This window comes from Neophocaena asiaeorientalis, unplaced genomic scaffold (genome assembly GCF_003031525.2).
Source record: "Neophocaena asiaeorientalis asiaeorientalis breed wild unplaced genomic scaffold, Neophocaena_asiaeorientalis_V1.1 scaffold230, whole genome shotgun sequence".
Taxonomy (NCBI): domain Eukaryota; kingdom Metazoa; phylum Chordata; class Mammalia; order Artiodactyla; family Phocoenidae; genus Neophocaena; species Neophocaena asiaeorientalis.
The window spans coordinates 7,784,591-7,807,196 of NW_020175186.1; positions in this window are offsets into that span (position 1 = coordinate 7,784,591).

The following is a 22,606-nucleotide window of genomic DNA, read 5'->3' on the forward strand; positions in this document are numbered from 1 at the left end:
TATCAGACATTTGTCCTTTGGGTTTCTACGTGGCATCCGCCTCGTTCTGTCAAAGCTCCTGGGGAGCTACTTTTGCTGGACACCACGGTCTTCCACCTGACACCACGGCCAAGAGGTGTCAAGGTCATATAGGGTTCTGTGCAGTGGTGGCAGAAAAAAATGCCTCTTCTCAAGTTTGGTGTTTTGGTGAGGCTACCAAACTGCCGGTAGCCTCAATTCTCAAAGAGTCTGAGCTTGGTTGGCTTTTATCACAGCATCCCCCTGTCTCCCTATATACCCTTACATTGTCTATAGGATCCAGAGGAGATACCCTGGGGAACTAGGCTGGGAGGCATGGCACTGAGCTGGGGTCTGCCCCTCTCCTTTGCTGACTAAGACTGTATTGCTGTACCAAGACTGTCCGCCTAATGCTGTCTTCCCTTAGACTGAGGTTTATTTTCTTATGCAAACCCTTACTATTATCTTGCCCACACTAGGCATGCCTGGATGTCAGTGATGAATGTGGCTCAGAGTTCAGTTGGAACCCCTGAAATCTTAGGTGGCAGTATTTTATATTATCTCATGTCCTTAGAGCCCAAATCATCTGAAATAGGCTTATCACACAGCCTCAATCCAGACAGAGGTTGGCTTAAGTGTTCCTCTGGGTGCTTGGGTATGCAGTTTCACTGTCCTCTTTCCTAAAGAAGAAATCCTCATGACTCAAAGGAGATTTGGGGTTTGGACTCCCGCACCGTGTGAGCTGAGTAACAGGGCTACAGGGCTCCTGTTGCTGCTGTAGTAGGTGGGACTCCTTGATCGAGCTGAGGTGACACAGAGGACGTGGACATGGAACCCAAGGACAGGGTCAGAGCTGGGCCTTAGGAGGGGACTGGGGCAGGAGACCCTCTCACTACTGCCTTCCTCTGCAGACTGGTTTCACCCTCTCTCTATCCACAGACAGCCATCATCCTCAGCTCACAGGAAGGCGTACGGCCATCCCAGAGCTCTCCCGTTTACATGTAATAGCTCTAGAAACAAGCAAAACTTGTCATGTCTTTCCCAATCCCACTTTCAAATTTCCAGAGAGGAGAAGCTGACTCTTTCCACTTAGATCCGTGTTCACCTCTGATCTAGCCAGCTCTGTCCAATCCACGTGTTTGTGTCTATGTGTCAAAGGCAGTCCACCGAGAAGGTCAGTGTGAGCTGGACAGCTATAAACACGTCCATTCTACTTGATCATATTTTTTCCATCTCTTACATTCACTTGTATCTTCCTGGAATGGCATGATGGAGGGGAGGGATGGCACTTAAGAGAAGCAGTGAGGTCTAGCAAATAATCTTGGTAGCTAGTAGTTACAGAACATTTCCTATACACCAGATACCATATTGAGTGTGTCAATTATCTCACCTAATGCATAAAACAAGATCTTATTGGTAGTTACTATCAGCCTCATTGTGTAATGAAGATACCAGGCTTAGGGAGTGAGCTGGACCAAGATCTCTGCGGAGAGCTGGACTCATACCAAAACTTATGCTTCTAGTCATTTTATTTACTGCCAGGCACACCTGGGTTCAAATCTTGATGTTGCCACTAGCTATGTGATTTTGGACTAATTTCTCTGAGTCTTAGTTTCCTCATCTGTAAATGGACATAAAAATACCTTTCCAATTTAAAATATTTAAGCAACTAAAGACCGTCATTCTTTTCCTCCATGTACCTGGGCTTCCCTGCCTCATCCAAGCACACCTGTTCTCTCTTATTCAACCTGATGGTAACCAAAATCTCCAGAGCTTTCCAGCCACCTCCCCGTTCTCCAGGAAACCTCAGATAAAAAACAGTGACAAGACTATTTACTATAGCCAAGACATGGAAACAATGTAAATGTCCATTGACAGATGAATGGATAAAGAAGATGTGGTATATATACATATATTATATATATATATGTATATATAATATATATGTATATATATACAATGGAATATTACTCAGCCATCAAAAAGAATGAGATAATGTCATTTTCAAGCAACATGAATGGATCTAGAGATTATCATACTAAGCGAAGTAAGTCAGAAAGAGAAAGACAAATACCATTGATATCACTTATATGTGGAATCCAAAATATGACACAAATCAACATATCTACAAAACAAAAACAGACTCACAGATATAGGGAACAGACTTGTGGTTGCCAAGGAGGAGGGGAGGTAGGGGAGGTAAGGACTGCGAGTATGGGATTAGCAGAGGCAAACTATTATACATAGGATGGACAAACAATAAAGTCCTACTGTATAGCACAGGGAACTATATTCAATATCCTGTGACAAGCCATAATGGAAAAAAATATGAAAAAAAATATACATATATATATATATATATATAAAACTGAGTCACTTTGCTGTACAGAAGAAATTAACACAACACTGTAAATCAACAATACTTCAATAAAAATAAAAAAAGAAAGTGACAAGAAAGCAGTATTTGGAGTCAGAAGGTATGGATTTGAATCTTGTGTCAGCATTATACTAATTTCTTGACTTAAGGCAGGTCTTTCTACAGTGTTGAATCACAGTTTCCCCGTCTGTTAAACTAGGAGAATAGAATTCTACACAGATATGGAAGTGGTGGTAGTGATGGTGTGTGTGTCTGTTCTAAGAATTAAATGAAGAAATGCATGTGAAATGTTCTGGAAACTCTAAGCACCACACGCTTGGAAGAGATGATTATTAAGGCAGAAAAATCCTAGAAGGACCTTTTGGCCTGTTGCCTGGTTGCTGGGATGTTTTAGGTAGGCCATTGTTTGCCCAATACTTTCATGCTCTTAATTTGTAGCTGGATGTGTTTGCACGTCTTACCTCTTAGGTAGCACAAGGCTTGAGTTTAGGGTGTGTCTTTCAAGTTTCTTTACAGAACTTAGAAATGATGGATGCCTAATAAGTGCTAGCTGTACAGACAGAATTCAGGCTTTCTATGCTTCTGTCTTTCATGTTTTTGTTGCAGTGTTTTTCAATAGTCTGGAGACTTAACAATGAGGCTGAAAGCCTTTGAAAAATCTCAGAAAGCCCTGTTCAAACGCAAAGGTATTAAATTTGCAGGAGGTGCTATTATTACTAATACCATGCAAATTTATGGATAGTAATGGAGATAATAATTCTACAAGCAAAAAATGCTTTTATTTCTGTTTTGTTCTTTGCATTTGGCAAAAACATCCTATATAGGTCAAATTTATACCTTTCTATATCCCCTTAAAGCACATATTGAGATATCAAAAGAAGACAGAAATGTATAACAACACAGAATAGAGCTTAAAATCATTATGTTCAGCCCCAACAATTTACAGATGAGAAGACTACATCTAAGAGACATGAAATGACTTACCTAAGGTCACACAGTGAAAGGTAACCTTGGTATGTCATTATTCTTCCTTGGATGTCCTTGGAAGACATCCTTTGGATGTCTTCAGTATATTGACATTTCCTTGGAAAGAAAACAATTTTTAAAGTGAAATCTTTTCTTCCAAGGGCCAATGCCATGTATCTTAGATTCACCAGTGGAGATGGTAGAAATGAGGCAGTGGAGGGAACCTAGAAAAGCCTGTAGGCTCACCACTTGTTTCTCTGTTCACCACAAATACACCATTCAAATAGCCAATCACATTCTAGCCAACAGGCATCTAACCAGGTAACTTTCTTCAAATTAAATATTGAGTCACTTCATTCAAATAATGATTTCTTGAGTATCTACTTCATGCCAACAGTGTGCTAGGCTCTTTAAGGAAATAAATTTTACTCACAGACAAAAATTGGGAACATTTCTAGAACAGAGGCAATACAGCACAGTGGCTGAGAGCATGGGCCATGGAGCTGAATGAGCTACTTACTAGCTATGTGTCCTGGAGCAGGATCCTTAAGCTCTTTGTGTCTCAGGTTCCTCATGTGTAAAGTGGGGCTTAGCTGCTATGAGGTTCCTGAGTTTAATACATAGTAAGTGCTTACAGTACCTGACATACAGTTAGTGCTATATTAAGTGTTATTTCACATATACTATCTCATTGAGTCTCCTGGCAATCCTATGAAGTAGGTACCATCCACCTTTTACAGAGTAGTAAACTGAAGCTTAGAGGTCAAGTAACCCTCCAAGGTCAAGTAACCCAGAAACTGGGGGCAAAGCCAGGATTCAAACCCAAGTCTGTCTAACAGCTGGGCCTAATCTCATACCCACTGTGCTGTGTGCTGCCCTGAGAAGCAAAACTTGCTCTCAAGAAAGCTGTGTTCAGCTCATACAACTCAACAACAACAAAAAAACAAACAACCCAATTGAAAAATGGGCAAAAAAAAAAAAAAAAGAAAGAAAAATGGGCAGAGGGTCTAAATAGATATTTGTCCAAAAAAGACATACAGATGGCCAACAGGCACATGAGAAGATGTTCAACATTGCTAATTATTAGAGAAATGCAAATCAAAACTACAATGAGGTACTACCATCATCAAAAAGTCTACAAATAACAGATGCTGAAGAGGGTGTGGAGAAAAGGGAACCCTCCTACACTGTTGGTGGAAATGTAAATTGGTGCAGCCACTATGGAAAACAGTATGGAGGTTCCTCAGAAAACTAAAAATAGAGTTGCCATATGATCCAGCAATCCCTCTCCTGGGCATATATCCAGACAAAACTCTAATTCAAAAAGATACATGCACCCCTATGTTCATAGCAGCACCATTTGCAATAGCCAAGATGTGGAAGCAACCTAAATGTTCATCAACAGATGAATGGATAAAGAAGATGGGGTACATATATATATTATATATATATATATATATATATATATATATGGAATATTACTCAGCCATAAAAGAGAATGAAATAATGCCGTTTGTAGCAACATGGATGCAACTGGAGATTATCATACTAAGTGAAGTAAGTCAGACAGAGAAAGACAAATACCATATGATATCACTTATACGTGGAATTTAAAATATGACACAAATGAACTTATCTACAAAACAGAAACAGACTCACAATCATAGTGAACAGACCTGTGGTTTCCAAGGGGGAGGAGAGGTAGGGATGGGATGGAGTGGGAATTTGGGATTAGCAGATGCAAACTATTATATATAGAATGGATAAACAACAAGGTCTTACGGTATAGCCCAGGGAACTTTATTCAATATCCTGTAATAAACCATAATGGAAAAGAATATGGAAAAGGATGTATATATGTGTATGACTGTATCACTTTGCTGTACAGTAGGAATTAACATAACATTATAAATCAATTATATTTCAATAAAATAAATTTTTTAAAGACGAAAGAAAGCTGTGTTCTAGGAGTATAATGGCATGACTGAAAACGCTAAGGGTCCATTGAGGGCTAGAATTAAACTGGGATGGAGATTTCAGGACAGGGCCTATGGGAGATGGTTTCTAGCTTGGGAAATCAGGAGCAGCATCAAGGAGGACGTGGCACTGGAGTTGAGTCTTGAAGGATTTATTTATCCAGAGACAGGAGTGAGAAAGGACAAGCAAAGGGCCAGGGGTGGGAAGGGCAATGTAATGATGGGAACCAGGCAGCAGGTGTTTCAGGAAAAGTGGATCCTGGGGGCTGTGCAGGAGAGCAGGGAGGCATGGGACCTGAAACCCCAGGTGAGGCCAGATCACCAGGGGCCTCAAGTGTGAAGCTAAAAAGTGTGCTTCTAAAATTGGAGGTCCCTAAAATGGCTCTTGAAAGGACCAAATGAAAAAAGAACAAAAACAAAAAAATAAGACTCAAGACTTTGAGACACAGTTATTATTTATCAGTAAGAATTGGCAAAATATGGGCTTATTTATCTAGTTAGCTCTCTTCTGAAAAAATCACATCAGTTTACAGAAAAAAAAAAGCTTCTTTTAACCACAAAGGGAGCTGATTTTGCAAACAAATACTTGTTCATGTGAAGAGCTTCCTGTCTGAAACGTGGTGCAATTTCCATATTTAAATGAAGATGCTATCGCGGGTATTTTCCCTTGACTGGATAAAATATACCTAGAACTTAAATTTTATTTGTGAATTCTTTCCCTTCCTCCTTTCCTCCTTTTCTCCCTCCCTTCCTTCTGCTTGCACTGGAGCTTGGCTCACTCCTTTGTCCTGGACAACTGGTATCTTCTCCATCTTTAATTTTGATCTCTCCTTCATGTTTTGAATGTTGTCTTATGTTTAAATTTCACATTCTTTGTGACATGAACTCTCAGCCACTAGCACACCCAACATCCCTGGCATGACCAAGCTGAAAGGGACAGTCAAGAGGATGTAGTCTAACATCAGATTACAGCTGAGAAGACTAAGGCCCAGAGACAGAGCATGTCTTTCTCAAGAACATGGTGCCAGTTCAAGGCAGAGCTGGGCCCTGAGCTTGTCCGCCATTTCCCGTCCAGCGCTCATTTCAGTGCATCATGTGAGCACATGTGTAAGCAGGGCTCAGGGGGAGAATTTAGTTTCCTAGAAGTGGTTATTTCAGAGTTTCAACAGACTTCTCATGTACTTTTTCAAGACTTAGAAGCCATGGAGTATTTAGAGCTGGAGGGAACTTTAAGATCATCAAATCCAGCATCCTCCTTTTGCAGAGGAGATGACCAAGGCTGAGAGAAGTGAAGGGGGGACTTGCCCAGACCAGGCAGCTGGAGAGGGGGCAGAGCAAGGTCAGGGATTCCAATCTGCTGACTCTCAGGCCCATGTTTTCTCTCTGTACATTCTCATCCTTAGTTTTCAGAGTCTCCACTTCAAGAACCCATCTCTTGACACTCACATACGCTGGAAGGAATTCTGCGGCACAGGCCTGGAAGAGCTTCAAGTGGAATGTATCCAAACCAGGAGGAAGTCGTTCCTTTGGTTTTCCTCTGATGGTCAGTTCAGGCTGGTGTGTGGTGGGGATGGAGGTGTGGAAAGCTGGCCAGTTCTGCTTTAGCAAGTTCTTCATCCTTTCCTACCTGAAAATGTATCACAGTTATGGACGTCTTTGTGAAACCAGAACCCAAACAAGAGAAAGTGGAATTGGGAACTGGTGAATTAATGCCCAACCCAGTCAAAGCCAAGATTTCATATTTGCATAGCACATCTGCAGCCACCTGGTCCTCACACTCAGGAAGGGAACACGCGGCGAAGGCTCAATGGCTAGACTGAGTTGTGGGTATGTTATGCGCATATGTGTCCACACGTGTGTGAAAGCACTGTGTAAACTATAAAACATTGTATGAAAAAATGAAAAGAAATCCATAACTCTCCCTCATACCCCATTCTCGCTCCTTTGTTATGGATTAGACCCAAAGAAGAATGTCAGTCCAAATCTCTAGCAACCACCCATCGTTTTCAACCTTGCCTGCCCAGTAAAAATCACCTGGGAGCTTTGAAAACAATATAGATGCCTGAGCTCCACCCCCAAAGATTCTGATTCACTTGATCTGGGATGGTGTCTAGACTTCACGGGGTTTTTTTTAAAAGATGTTGGGGGTAGGAGTTTATTAATTAATTTATTTATTTTTGCTGTGTTGGGTCTTCATTTTTGTGCGAGGGCTTTCTCTAGTTGTGGCAAGCGGGGGCCACTCTTCATCGCCGTGTGCGGGCCTCTCGCTATCGCAGACTCTCTTGGTGTGGAGCACAGGCTCCAGACGCACAGGCTCAGTAGTTGTGGCTCACGGGCCTAGTTGCTCCGCAGCATGTGGGATCTTCCCAGACCAGGGCTCGAACCCGTGTCCCCTGCATTAGCAGGCAGATTCTCAACCACTGCGCCACCAGGGAAGCCCAAGACATCATGGTTTTTTACAAAACTCCCCAGATGTCTAACCTGCAACTAGGATGGAGAATCACTCAGTTGAACTATCCAATACCTTTCCCTGACTGCTGGGACCCACTCCTTTTTTTGCTGCTAATCTTTTTGTAGTCACTTGGGGCTAAATGCACTTAAAATGTGGTGTTATACTGTGTCATTCAATTTCATAGACACTTGTTGAGTGCTTGATGGCTATATGGACTGCAGTGGGTGCATAGATGAATGAAAATGCCCATGGCCCTAGAAAAGCATAGGGTAAAACAAGGGGCTCAGTCACCTAGACACATAACTACTGCCTGGGGAGGTAGCAATTACTTTTTTCTGGGAAAATCCTGAAGGCCTCATAAAATTGAACCTTGAAGATTCTATAACATGTGGGAACAACTTTTATTTTCTTAGTAGATGATTCCTTTGTAGGAAGAGGCCTGATTAATGGAAAGGTTGCTTTGATAAGTCCACCATCATGTTCAAAAGTGCCTTGGGCCAGTGCCTGGGTTTGGAAGATGGAAGCTTCCCTGTGTAACAGAGAGTGGGAGCTGGGGAGCAGGGCTGAATGCCGTGTAGGGAAGAGGTCAAAGGAACACTTGGCAACTTTTTCACCAAAAACGGAGGCTCAGGGGGCCAATTTTAATAAGATTCTTTTAAGATGAAATGATAGGTATTATTGTGGAACGTAAACCCCACCTTTCATATTTACTAAGAAACATTCAGTAAAATACACATTGTTCACCAATGATTTGGTAAGAATGAATTCTGTATGGAAAACACAAAGAAGTGCTGAATCCGACTTTGAGATGGGCTGAGTAAAATCAGAGGATGCATATGGGTAGAGCAACATCTTATGGGTAGGGCTGCTGGATTTAGCAAACGAAATTCCAAGACACATCGAGTTCAATTAGAATTTAAATAAACACAAATAATATTTTAAGTGTGTCCCATGCAGTATTTCTACATACTTATATTAAACATTATTCATTGTTTATTTGAAATTCAAATTTAACTGGGAATCCTGTATTTTATCTGGCAGTGGGTTATGCTTGGGTGGGGTTTTTACAATCAGGGAATCAGGAAGTGAACAAAGGAATGGTGGAGAGAGAGTGCAAAGTGTACTTGGAGAATAGGGAGGGGTAGGTTGGGAGTGGTCTGAGAAATACAGTAGGAAAATAATCTCCAACCACATCCTAGAAGGCTATGAATGCCAGTCTGATTGATTTATGTTCTGTCAACAATGGAAATCCCTTCAATATGTCAGAGGAAGGAAAATCATATTGTCTGTTCATCCATCCATCCATCCATCATTCTACATCAATGTATCTGTATTAATAGCACGTTGGAAAGCACATGTCCTCTGAATTTATATAAGGTTCTGCTATGTGCTCACTGAGAGATGTTTGGCAAATCACCCAGCGTCTCTCAGCCTCCGTTCCTTGAGAAATGGGCATAATTAGGTCTTTATCCTGTACTTCTCATTAGGATTCTCACACTGTCATACAATTGCTGAGCAGACAAGGCCATCTTGAATGACTTCTTGAGAACTTTTTTAAAGGTTCCAATACTGTGTGTACCAACTGATACCCTTGTTACCCTAAAACATTCCACTCAGTTGTCTGTTTCATCCTTTTGCAAAAGCACTGGACTTTATCCCTGTGTCCTTACCAGTGAGTAAGGACAGCATCCCTGCCTCCTGCCAAGTCAGTTGATGGGCGTTGCCATTTGTATACTGTGTTACAAAGCATTTTCACATGATTTCCATCGAATCCTCAGGGAGATCCTTCTGCTATCACGAGAAGATAGATTGTGGTGGGGGTAACAGATTGGAGGTAGAGAACCCACCAGAAGACTATCATGAGAGGCCAGGCAAGAAGTAACGAAGACCTGAACTAGAGTAGTGGAAAGGGTGAGGTGAAAATGGAAGGAACGGATGAGAAAAAAGGGCACACAAGTAAAAACAAAGGGATGTTCCGACACAGGTATTTGGTCTCTCTAACATTGCTTCCATTTCCTCTAGGGACATGTCCCGGATAAGGGTGAAATCGGATATTCTTTGGCAGTTTCAGATGACACCACCCCTAACTTTCCACTGGATGAGAGAAGGCTCAAAATAGCTTCTGGTCCCACAGGCTAGTGATTCCAGGGACTCAGATTCCTGTTCTGAAAAACACGGGGAAGAAGCCAGGCGCTTGCCCACTTTTACCCTCTCACCAGCTGACCCTGCGCCTGCTGACACAGAGCATTCGCCGGTTCCAATGAGCCCCGTGGCCTGGCTAAGCTGGGCATCTCCTGCACTGCTGCTCAAAGAAGCCCTCCAGGAAGGGGCCAAGAGACATAGAGATGTTTTCTCCTACTAAGTGTCAATCAAACTGACTGCTTGGCAGTTTGAGGTAGGGGTGGGGGGAGACAGAAAATTTAGAAGGGGCAAAAGACAAAGCCAAATGCTAACCTAATGGTCACTCTGAAAACAGAGAAGACATTCCAAACAATCAAATCTTCTTTTTGCTTGAACTTTATAAATTCCTTTGGAGTCCAGCAGAATAAGACAAGCTTTAGTGAAATGACGTGTGCAGGTTGGTCTCTGGCTCAGAGCAGCCTGCTCAGAGGTGGGACAGGTGATGACCTGCCCGCCTTCTGGCGAGTGGAGCTTTTTTCTCTGCACTGCTGCCACTTGACCCTCACCTGTAGGCTCAGCCCTCCTGTAGAGTTTGTGCCTCTCCTGTTCTTGATCACAGTGAATCTGAAGGAGTTTGAGGACCCTAGTTCGGGATTCAGTGTTTAACTGAGCTATCTGGTCATCCCATCCTGACTCTGAATGTTGATTTTCATATCTAGAATTGTTCTTTGTTCCATGGTAAGTCTTCTACTCTATTTGATTTCCCCTAGGTCTAGGGTCTAGTTGGTTAATCCCCAGACATTAAACTACAATGCCCAAGTCCTAGCCACTGGGTTAGGACCAGAATTCTCTGATATTTCTGACTCATGCTTACCCAGAGGAAGAGGAGTCTAGGGCAGTGGTTCTACCCTGGCTGGTCAACAGAACCACTGGGGAATTTTAATACAGATGCCTGGGTCCCGCTCCCAGAGATTCTGATTTAACTCATCTGGGGTGGGGCCTGGGCATATGTATTTTTAAAACATTCCCTAAGTGATTCAGATGTATAGATCATGATCAAGAGTCACTGGTCTGGTGATTAAGATTGGGGGCCTTGGCATTTGCAACAATGTGGATGGACCATGTGGGTATTATGCTAAGTGAAATAAGTCAGACAGAGAAAGACAAATACTGTATGATCTCATTTATATGTAGAATCTAAAAAAGCTGAACCTTAAGTCATACCAATGTTTTCTTATGTCAGTCTCCCAAGGTAATAGAAACAAAACCAAAAATAAACACATGGGACCTAATCAAACTTACAAGCTTTGGCACAGCAAAAGGAACCATAAACAAAACAAAAAGACAACCTATAGAATGGGAGAAAATATTTGCAAATGATGCAACCAACAAGGGCTTAATTACCAAAATATACAAACAGCTCGTACAACTCAACAACAAAAAAACAAACAACCCAACTGAAAAATGGGCAGAAGACCTAAAGAGACATTTCTCCAAAGAAGTCATACAGATGGCCAATAAGCACATGGAAAATTGCTCAACAGCTCTAATTATCAGAGAAATGCAAATCAAAACTGCAATGAGGTACCACCTCACACCAGTCATTAAACAGCCTACAAATAACAAATGCTGGAGAGGGTGAGGAGAAAAGAGAACCCTCCTATGCTGTTGGTGGGAATGTAAGTTGATGCAGCCACTATGGAAACAGTATGGAGGTTCCTCAGAAAACTAAAAATAGAACTACCATATGATCCAGCAATCCCACTCCTGGGCATACATCCAGACGAAATTATAATTCAAAAAGATACATGTACCCCTATGTTCACAGCAGCACCATTTACAATAGCCAAGACATGGAAGCAACCTAAATGTCCATTGACAGATGACTGGATAAAGAAGGTGTGGTACATATATACAATGGAATATTACTTAGCCATAAAAAAGAATGAAATAATGCCATTTGCAGCAACATGCATGCAAGTAGAGATTATCACACTAAGTGATGTAAGTCAGAAAGAGAAAGACAAATACCATATGATATCTCTTATATGTGGAATCCAAAATATGACACAAATGAACCTATCTAGGAAACAGAAACAGACTCTGTTTCGGACATAGAGAACAGACTTGTGGTTGCCAAGGGGGAGGGGCTTGGGGGGGGGATGGAGTGGGAGGTTGGGATTAGCAGATGTAAGCCTTTATATATAGAATGGATAAACAACAAGGTCCTACTGTATAGCACAGGGAACTATATTCAATATCCTATGATAAACCATAATAGAAAAGAATATTAAAAAGTATATATATATCTATATATATCTCTTTCTATATATATAACTGAATCACTTTGCTGTACAGCAGAAATTAGCACATTTTAAATCAACTATACTTCAATAAAACAATAAAAATTTTAAAAGTGAACTTATAGAAATAGAGACTAGAATGATGGCTATCAGGGGCTGGAGGTGGGGCAAATGGGGAGATTTTGGTCAAAGGATACAAACTTCAGCTATAAGACGAATACGTTCTGGGGACTCTAACGTACAGCATGGTGCTTATAGTTAACAATACTGTATTGTACACTTGAAAGTTACTAATAGATCTTTAATGGTCTCACCACAGAAAAGAACAGTAATTATGTGATGTGATGCAGGTGTTAGTTAACATTATGGTGGTAATCATTTTGCAATATATAAGTGTATCAAAGCAACACATTGTACTTAAACTTACACAATGTTATATGTCAATTATATCTTAATAAAGCTGCGGTGGGGGGGAGAAAAATGCCAGGGTTATAGTGAGCATGCCAAGAGATTATTAACAGAGGCAAAGCAAACTTATGAAGAATTGTAGGTAACATACGAACGATGAAAGGAAATGAAACAATGCTGATTTGAAAACAATTGGGGGTCTTGAGATTCTATAGATGTGGCTTCAAATCTGACTTTATCATTTATTAACTGTGTGACCTTGGGGCAAGTTATTTAGGCTGTCTGTTGTCAGTTTCCTTGTCTCTAAAGTTATATGTATCACAGAGTTGACGTGTATTTTAAATAGCACGCAAAGGATCTAGCACGGCATCTGGCACATGGCATCTGGTACAAAATAGGTACAATAGCATGGCATCTGGTACTAATATTATTGCCTATGTCAAACTCTTCCCCATGTTCAGTCAGTTCCTAGGGTAATCATTCCTTACTGGGCTTCTCACAGTGGATCATCTGTCTGAAGCCATGGAATTCACTCTCATGTTCACATGTCTGTAGAACACGCTTTGCCCTTTCACACCCAAATTCTGCTCCAACCTGATGGGCATATCCAGTCCTCAGCACCTTGACTTTGCTGCCAGATCGATCCCATCACCTATAGGATCTGATCTTGAGAAACTGGGGGAATCAGGACAGCAAACTGTGTTCATCTCCTGGGTCAGAGCACAGCCTTAAAGACGGTTCTGAGACTGCAGCTAAGTTCAGCTAGGACTTGTTAGCAATGTCTGCCCTACATGGAAGAGTAGGGGAGAGATGGCTCATGTGCTGCTCTGCTCCTGATGCCAACCCAGCAGGGCCAGGATCACTGCACTTTCTCTCCTCCACCAAGCCCAAACACAAAACAACTTTGTACGTTTTTGACCTAGGGAGGATTGGGCATTCCTGAGTTTAGCAAGTGGTTCCAGAACACTCTGCCTGTCTACCCAATCCTGGCTGCTCACAGGAAGCCCTTCCGAGCTGCTATGAGGTGGACTGGGTGACAGCTGCCTCATTTCCAGGTATTGGAGACAGCTGACACAAAGCCCTAGAAACCCTGCCCTCAGATTGCCCAGCACAGAGTTGCGTCCACTTTTGGAAGGGCTCGCACACAATTTGACCCCCTTGGCACGTTAACCCTTAAAAGAGCAAGCCAGTGTTCTCTGGAAAGCTAAAAACTATAAGCACCACTAGTGCTCCACCTGCTTGATGGAGGTCCAACTCTTCTTAGATACGTAGCTCCCTCCATTTTTTTTGTTTCTGTATTTTCCCAATGCTCTTACACTGTTTCTATTTTGCAGGGGTTAACAGAGTGGCCCCAGACCCAGGTTGCCTGGACTCCAGGTCCTGCTCTGCTACTCACCAGTGATCTTTGGCAACTTAATTGAACTCTCTGTGTCCTAGTGTCCTCATCTCTAAAATGGGAGTCCTAATCCTACCACCTAGTCTATGGACTCTTGTGAGAATTAAGTGAGCACGTCTGCACGAGGTGCCTCGGACACTGCCTGCTCACAGTGAGCACTGGTCATTCTTAGTGTGTGAAGGGCTGGATGGCTCAGCGGTGAGGTGGGATCTTCCTGATGGGCCACAGCTATTTTTAGAAGTACGGCTGTGGCGCCTTGTTTTTCTTTCTGACTCTGTGAGTTCATCCATTTCACCCTGGCTTCAGTCTTTTCCATTCAGCTGGGATGGACACTTAAAGGATAATGGGCTTCATTTGGATTGTACAATCCAGAAAGATGCCTTTGATTGTAGTGTATCTCCTTCTCCATTTGCCTAAGTGTGTGTATTGTCCACAGTTTAACTGCCAAGGAGTATATTGCTATGGGATACACAAGAGTTGACTCCCTGAGTCTTCCAGAGAAGACAAGTGGCCTTGGATGCTTAATGAAACACATGAAATAGGATCCTCTCTAGGAGTCAGAGAATATTAGAAAACAGTCTCTGATATCTGCTCTAGGTGAGCCCAGCTCATCCGTAGTCAACAGAGTAAGAGTTTGACACTTCCATGGGACCATCCTTTTTCTAAGTGCTTTCACAAAATCCTATGAGGTAAGTGGTAGTATTTTTACCTGTCCTTTACAAGTGAGGAAATTGGAGCACAGAGAAGTTAAGTAACTTGCCCACAGACACACAGCTCTAGTGTCAGAGCTGAAATTCAGACCCCCAACCCTCAGGCTCCAAAATCTATGGCCCTGTACTCTGAGGGGTGAGAAGTTGGATCCCAGAATAAATAGAGTCCTGAGGTTGCCAGGAAGGGAAGATCAGCATGAACGAGGAGCAGACATAGATGGCACTAGAAAGAAAATATAGGTTTTCAGAGATTCAGGCCCAAAGGATTCTGGCCCAGGAATAAGCCAAAGTTGGGTAGCTGGAACGAGGAATTCCAGACTCTGCCTAACCAGCGAGGCTTGTCTCCTAAGCTAGCCAAAGTTCTACTCAGAATGACCTTCCCTGAAGGTTTGCTGTGAAGAAGTCTATTGGGTGTGGTGTTGCCATGATTCATCATGTGACACCATCGTCTTCAAGGCCATTGTCTCCAGAAAGAGGCTATACCTAGAGTGCCGGGGGTAGCAGAGGAGCAGGTTGAGAGCTGCATGACCCTGGTGAAGCTATAAACCCAAAGGAACTGAGAGGCAAGTCCCTTCTGCTTTGGAGGGTTCTATAAACGGTGACTTTACAGGATGCAAATCCTGCAGTTTGATCCAGGGTTTCCTGACCTCACCTCAGCAAAACATACCAGATCACTGTTTGTCGGGCACCATTTCTGTCATGGAGTGACATAAAACACAGGCAAATATTGTCTGGCTTTGAAAGCAAGTATAGAGCCAGGCAGAAAATGTTTGCATCTTGTAGAATATTTGGGCTCCTCTTCCAAGGCATTTTCTGCCTGATTGTCAAACAGTTGGTAACATTTTCATTTTATATATGAAGTGAAAAGCTTCCTTGGGGCATTTCCCCCCTTCCTCAACTCCCATTTTGACACAAGTACCTCCTGATTTCAATCTTGTGATAAGTGCCAAGCAGTGAGCGTGGGGGGATCCAGGGGATGGGCCGTGAACTTTCATAATATTCCCCAACCTTTAAGAGCTTCAGAAACCTCTTTTAACCCCTTTTACCACAAATGATGAAGCAGGAAGAATGGAATGATAGACTCTTAGGGCTGAAATTTACCTCCAAGACCATCCAGTTCAGTCTTTTCCTACAATAGATGAGGGCTTGGAGGTCCAGAGACCAGAAATGGCTTTGGCCATCCTAGTTAAAGACTGAACCACCAGGACTCCTGGTTCCTAAGGTAGGCTTGTCAGAATTCAGGTTTCCATGTTGTCCAATAGATGGGTAACGTATTTGGACACCCTCCACCCCAGCTCCTAAACAGAGAATCTTCAAATGCAGTTTGCAGTGTCTATCATGTGCAGGAATACGCACACACAGATACACACACACTCACACAGATGGGGTGGAGGTGCAAAAAGATTATTCTCCCGTCCTCCTTTCCAGAAATAGTTCCTACGATCAGGAAAAGGTTTGCCACCAAGGCTGGAGAAGCCCTCTGCGTTTGCAATCTGGTCTTTCTGGAGGGGTGAACCTAGGACTCCTCAGCTGGACGTTAATAGCTGATTAATTCAGGAAGCTTATTTAGTGTGTGACTAATAGAGCTCTGTTTCACGAAGAGGGGGCCATGTTGGCAGATGCAGAGACCAGCTCCCCAGATGGAATCATCTTTTTCTTATTAATTTGCTGCATGTTGCTTCTCATTTCTTGCGGTCATTCCAAATGCGTTACAAACAACTACATGCTCTGTGTCCTGGATCCACTACTGCTATAGCTTTGAAAAAAAAAAAGAAAAAAAAATATTGACTATCAACTGCAGTGAGCTTTCCCGGCACACATCTTCATGCTTGCTTTTTAAATCATTGCAGTCTCCCATCACTGAGCATTGCTCCACCTGGGAGCACCCATTGCTCTTGTGTTTTTTAGGAAATGAAAATCTGGATGGTTTGAATGATGTTTTCAGGGTCCTGGAAAGAGGTGGTGGCATGGCTGGGATTGGAACTCACGGATCCAATTTCTTGGGCTGTGCTGTCTTCCTACTGTCTAGAAGAATATGCGGCAGACTGTCTACTCCCCCTAGTCCAGGGATTCATGAGTATCACCCGGAGGGCTTGTTAAAAACACTGATTGCGGCCCCTCCCCCAGAGCATCTGATTCAGTAGGTCTAGGGTGTGGCCTGAGAATGTACATTTCCAACAAGTTCCTGGAGATGCTGTTGCTGCTGACTGGAGAGCACCCCTTGAGGACTACTGCTTAGTCCAATCAGATGCATGGGCAGGTAGTACAATCTCCAAGTAAACGCTATTGGTACCTTTTGGAGAAGGTCTCTGATGTTTGGAGCGTTTCTATTTTGTTCTGTGTCTTTTTCCCCTTCCCCCCCCCTTGATATGCACCAAATTCGAGTTTGGGAAGCATTATGATTATTTTTTCATGTTGAGGCTCAATGGAGAATGTAGACTAAATTAATTTGAATGTGTACCTCAGTACTTGATATGGATTTTTCCAAAATGTGAGCACTTAAGCTAGACGAAAATATTTCCCCTGGGTTCAGCCATTCTACACAGAGCAGCTCCTGGTTTCTAAGGAACCATTTGAACAGCATACAGTACCAAAGTGCAGTGCTGCAGAAGCATCCTTGTGACGACTTCTAAATGCAGAACCTACACCCCAAGCTCAGTCTTTCAACCAACACTTTTTCTTGTCACTTACAGGCTTATGATTATTAATACCGTCATTAATTACAGTGTTCTGTGTGGGGTATTTTAGGGCAGAAGGGCTTATTTTTACAAAGGAAAAGTACTTTTGTTTTGCCACATATAAAAAATTAGCAGCTCGCACTTAAATATACAATGAATGCACAGGTCCTATTTGTTTATTTTGCATGTGTGTTGAGGGTGGGATAAGATTTAATGAATTGGAAGACTAGCTTTTAAGAGTCCATGCTACTGACATCACCAAGCATACAGGGTTGTTGCTTTTCAGAAAAGCAAATGTCAGGTCGGGGAGCTCCTGATCTAGTATTTTGTGCCTAGCAACTAATTCAAGGGATTGAGGTAAAGGCCTATGGAAATCCTGTAGAGAGTGTGACATAAATGGCTCTTTTTCTTAATGAGGAATATCATGGGTAAGGCCACAATATTTTTCTACTATTTAAATATATTCTTCAGGCAATTTACTGCTTCTACTCACACATCAAAACGCAAGGAGGTTGCCTTTTTTTTTCCCTACAAAGAATTAAAGGGTGGCTAGAATTAAAGGAATAGGGGATAGAGTTGTGGGCCGGGTATTTATTAGCTGGAATGTACATAAAGCCTGGCTGGTTTGGGGTGGCTGCACCTACTCTAGCCACTGAATTTGGCTCTTAGGTGGGGAGTTCACGGCACCAACCACCAGTTAGCTTATTGTAACCAACAACAGTCAGATTCCCAATTAATTTCTCCCCCCAAACCAACCATCCAACCTTTTTTTTTTTTTTTTTTTTTTTTTTTTTTGCGGTATGCGGGCCTCTCACTGTTGTGGCCTTTCCCGTTGCGGAGCACAGGCTCCGGACGCACAGGCTCAGCGGCCATGGCTCACGGGCCCAGCCGCTCCGTGGCATGTGGATCTTCCCAGACCGGGCACGAACCCACGTCCCCTGCATCGGCAGGCGGACCCTCAACCACTGCGCCACCAGGGAAGCCCCCACCCAACCTTTAAAACAAGTTAAAACAACCCGCAGCTAAAAAAAGAATAAAAAATGAAGCCCAGATTCCATCACTAATTTTGCTGTTCAACATTTTAAGGTTGGATCAAATCTGTGGGTCATTCTTTCCAAGCTAAATAATTTATCTACCTACATTATGTAGATAAATTGTTTCTTATCCCAATTGTCAACATCCTTTACTTAACAATGGCTTACCATTGTAATGGCTTACCAATGGCCACTTCAACTGTCTTATAGAACAGGCTTAATGTGAGAACATGGAGGAGACATGTATGTTTTAATTAGGCCTAAGCCCTAACGCTGCTAGGGTGCTGGCTGAGCTGGGGCCAGGCATGAAGGCTTCCGTTGCAGTTCATAAGGTGTCTGACATTTTATCCAGAGTCTAGTAACCTCTTAAATGAATCAGGGAAGATTTAACACTGATCCATTCTACGAATTAGTTCAGATTCTCACTCAGAACTGTGACAGTATTCACAGAATCAGTATAGCTAATAAAAAGACTTCATAGCCACTGCTAATGACCACAGAGGCTTATGAATAAGGTGAAAAACAATAGCAATGATCTGGCTTATTTCCAGGCATCTTCATAATGAAAGAGGTTTAACCGCTGACCCAATGACTAGAGTACAAATTGACTAGTCCTGTTAAGTTCAAGCTGGTTAATTTAGGAGATGTCTCCATCTTTTGTTTGCTTGTTTCTCTGACCTCATCTTCTGATGAAAACTTCCTGTCATGTTTACCAAACTCCTTTAACTTTAAGGAGTTTGAATGTCACATTGAATTCTCACTTCTTCTTACTCAAGATTCAAAAACCTTTTAGTCTTCCTCGACTGTGAAAATTGGTTAAGCCTGAAGTTTCCTAAAGTTCTAATTCATTGCTGGGCTCACTGGCAGCCCATTGCTGTCTTCACTGACCGTCGGGACTTCTCCTAGGATTTAGAGTACTTTGCAAACTCACTGGACAGATTAGGATGGAGGAATTCCTCTCATTCGATCTGCCCTTCCTTCCATACCCACAAATCTATGTTTGTTATGACTTTCTTGATCCTTATTTATAAGACAATACAAGAGGAAACCATGTGTGTGTATGTTTGAAATAGAAATGATACATTACACAGATATAGTTCACCACGTTCTGGGATGGGTTGTCAGTGTTCAAATGGGGAGTCTGAAGAGTAGGAACAGATGCTTTTTTTCCTTAATGGCCCTTTCTCTCATTTAAAATCCTTCCATTTATTTCCCTAAGATTTAGCGATAACTTCAAACACTTTAACTAAATTACCCAGCAGCTTGGCAGCCATGAAAGAGGCAAATCTTTTTAGAAATCCTAGCAATCTGTTAGCTCGTGGGTACTGTGATATAAAATCTGCGTGTTCCACGTACAAAAATTAAATCAGTGCAACGGATACGAGCACATAATGCAAATGGCACCATTTCCAAACGGAGGGTACATGACCTGCCTCTAAATATTGAATTTCTATGTTTTTTTCAGTCATTGACTTTCTAAATTTGGGCCAATTTATCCTCATTATCCCTAAGTAAACCTACTTTGATTTTTTTTTTAACAGTTATTTTATAATCAAATAGAGCCAGCCAGCCCTAATTCACGGATCCTGATGTTGCTAGGATACATGGCTTGGTATTTGATGAAAGTATATCACTTCAAAGGGGAAAACTTTCAAGTGTCCTAGAAAATGACACTCCCGTTTTCCACTGTGGAAGACAGGCCCAATCCTAGAGCTTCTTGAAAGCTCACAGACTGCAGGATTGGTCTCCCATGCTCTGAAATAAGCATCCTCTCTGGAGGGCTGTGCAATTGCTAAAACCAGTCAGGTTGGTCTTAAAGCAAGGAACACACGTATTTATAACAAAACACGTTGTCATGTTTGTTTTACAGTGAAGAGAATAAAACCCAGAACCCCCAGATTTTATGTACTTTGAAAATATATTTAAAAACATTAAAAATTCTATATTTAAAACATATATTATATGTTAATTAGTACACTTAAATAGAACTTGTATTTACAATAGGCTTCTGATGCGATTAAGTTTTAATGCCAATTTTTTCAAGAACATAATTATATAAATATACTAAAATACAATAAATATTTTTTGTTTGTTTTACATGGTGAATAATATCTTTACCATAGAGAGAACAAGGCCACAGACATTTACATTGTCAATGGGAATCACCATAAAAAAGCAACAGACCTGCTGCCATGCATGAAACACTTCTGCCACAAAGAGACCACAGCAAGACTTTAAAAAAACAAAACCAAACAAAATGGAACAAAAACGAACAGCAACAGAGAAAGATTTTAACAAAATCAACCTTAAGTCAACGTAAACCACCAAGCATGTGACTGCGATGTAGCTTATTGAATAAGAGACGGCCACCGACCGCGTGACTGCTGAATGCCTCCTACTCGGCCACTTAAGAGATCCGGCCTTCACAGTACACTTTGAGACTGTGATGGGGACTTTTTCGTGTTGTTTTAGAATTTTGTCCCTTGAAAGGAGGCTGTGAAAATTGATCAGACAGCAGATATTCCGAGTATTCATTACATGTTAAAGGTAATTACAAAGATAGTAGTTTCGAACAGCACAAAACCAACCTATACTACGTAAGTTATTCCTTCTTTTAAAGACGGGTATTCAGGATGGTACCATAAAAGATAGCCTCGTTCTAAATGAAAGACTGAACAAGTAGACATTATTTGCTGATGGTATCTTCATACCCTGGGTCATGATGAACAGCCTCTTTTGCTTATCCCTCACCCTACAAAGATGCGGCAAATTTCTTGAGGCTTTCTGATACTCAAGGACCCGGTCCAGGACATTTTCAGGTTTACACGATGGCTAAATGGGCACTAATTTCCACTGGAATCCATTTTACCTAGGACCACTATTTCAGGCTCCCAACTCGACTTCTCCTAACCCAAGATTGCAGAGGTAAGGCAGGGACCCTCTCCATGAACAGACAGGATGGTCAGGAGGTGGCTGCAGCCTTTACCGGGGAACAAAACTTTGTCAGCTCTGTCCTGGCCTCTTCCGCCGAGCATAGCACCTTCAAGCCTTTAGCGTCCTGGATGGTCAGACACCCCCCCAAAGTCTTGTCTCTGGACAAGATTTTCTCTTGGTAGCCATGGTCATCAAACCTGAGTTTTGGGGCCTTTTCTTGTTCCCTTCCCCTTTACCAAAAGTTCTCAAAAGACAAAACCCTGGTTTCCTCAAGTCTAATTTCAAAGCAGTAAGTGCTCACATAACAAACATCTCCCATCTCACCGAATCCATTCCATGATCACAATGCCATCGTGTAGTTCCAAAAATGTTCCAGGCTCATCCAGCTTTATGCAAAATTACTCAGAGGTGGAGGGTGTAAATCGGCTTGAGCGCGGTCCTCCAGCGAGAACCTCTTAGCACGGTTAGATAATGTAGGCACTTAAAGCGCGAGGTCCAAGCAACTTGACGCATGTCATTCCAGAGCCACCCCTGAAGGGTCCTTCAGAGGCCTCCCTTCTGGAATGTCTCAAGTACCCTTCTCCACCCCACCTAGACCTCAGCATGGCCACTCAGAAATTCCTTCTGCACCACCTGGAAATGATAGGTCAGCTCCACACAGCCTCCAGAAGGCTGTTCAGTCTCATTTCACTGGCAGTGTGGACTCCTGCTCTGATCTAGGTGTTTCTGGGTCTGTACAGAACTCTACCTTTTGCTTGCAAGACAGTTATATGCCTTTCCATGATTTTTTTTTAAGCCTTACAATGATTGACCCAAATGTTTACCCCTCATCTAAAAGAATTTTTATTTTTGAATTATTTTTTGTTTTTCTCTCATCTAAAAAAAGAAAGAAAGAAAGAAAGAAATCACTGTTCTCCATGCTTATGAGTGCCACGATGTGACAAAACATGTCTACTCATTTGCAGCAGTTGTAAAATATTTCAGAGCGCGCAACTGATTTTTCTCCCTTCGAGAAAACAAAACAAGGAGGGGACCAGAGGGGGTGGGGGGGAAAGAATGTGCTCAGAGTAAATGGAGATCTTTCCAACCAAAGAATCTTCCCCCGACCAAGGCCCAGAGGGTGAGCAGGCGCCTAAGAGGTGCGTCACGGGAAGTGGAGTGAGCACGTCATTCGTTTGCCTTAATTTTTATTCACTTTCCAGTCATCTGATTGATACTGCCGACATCTCTGCAACATACAAATGAATCTTTTAT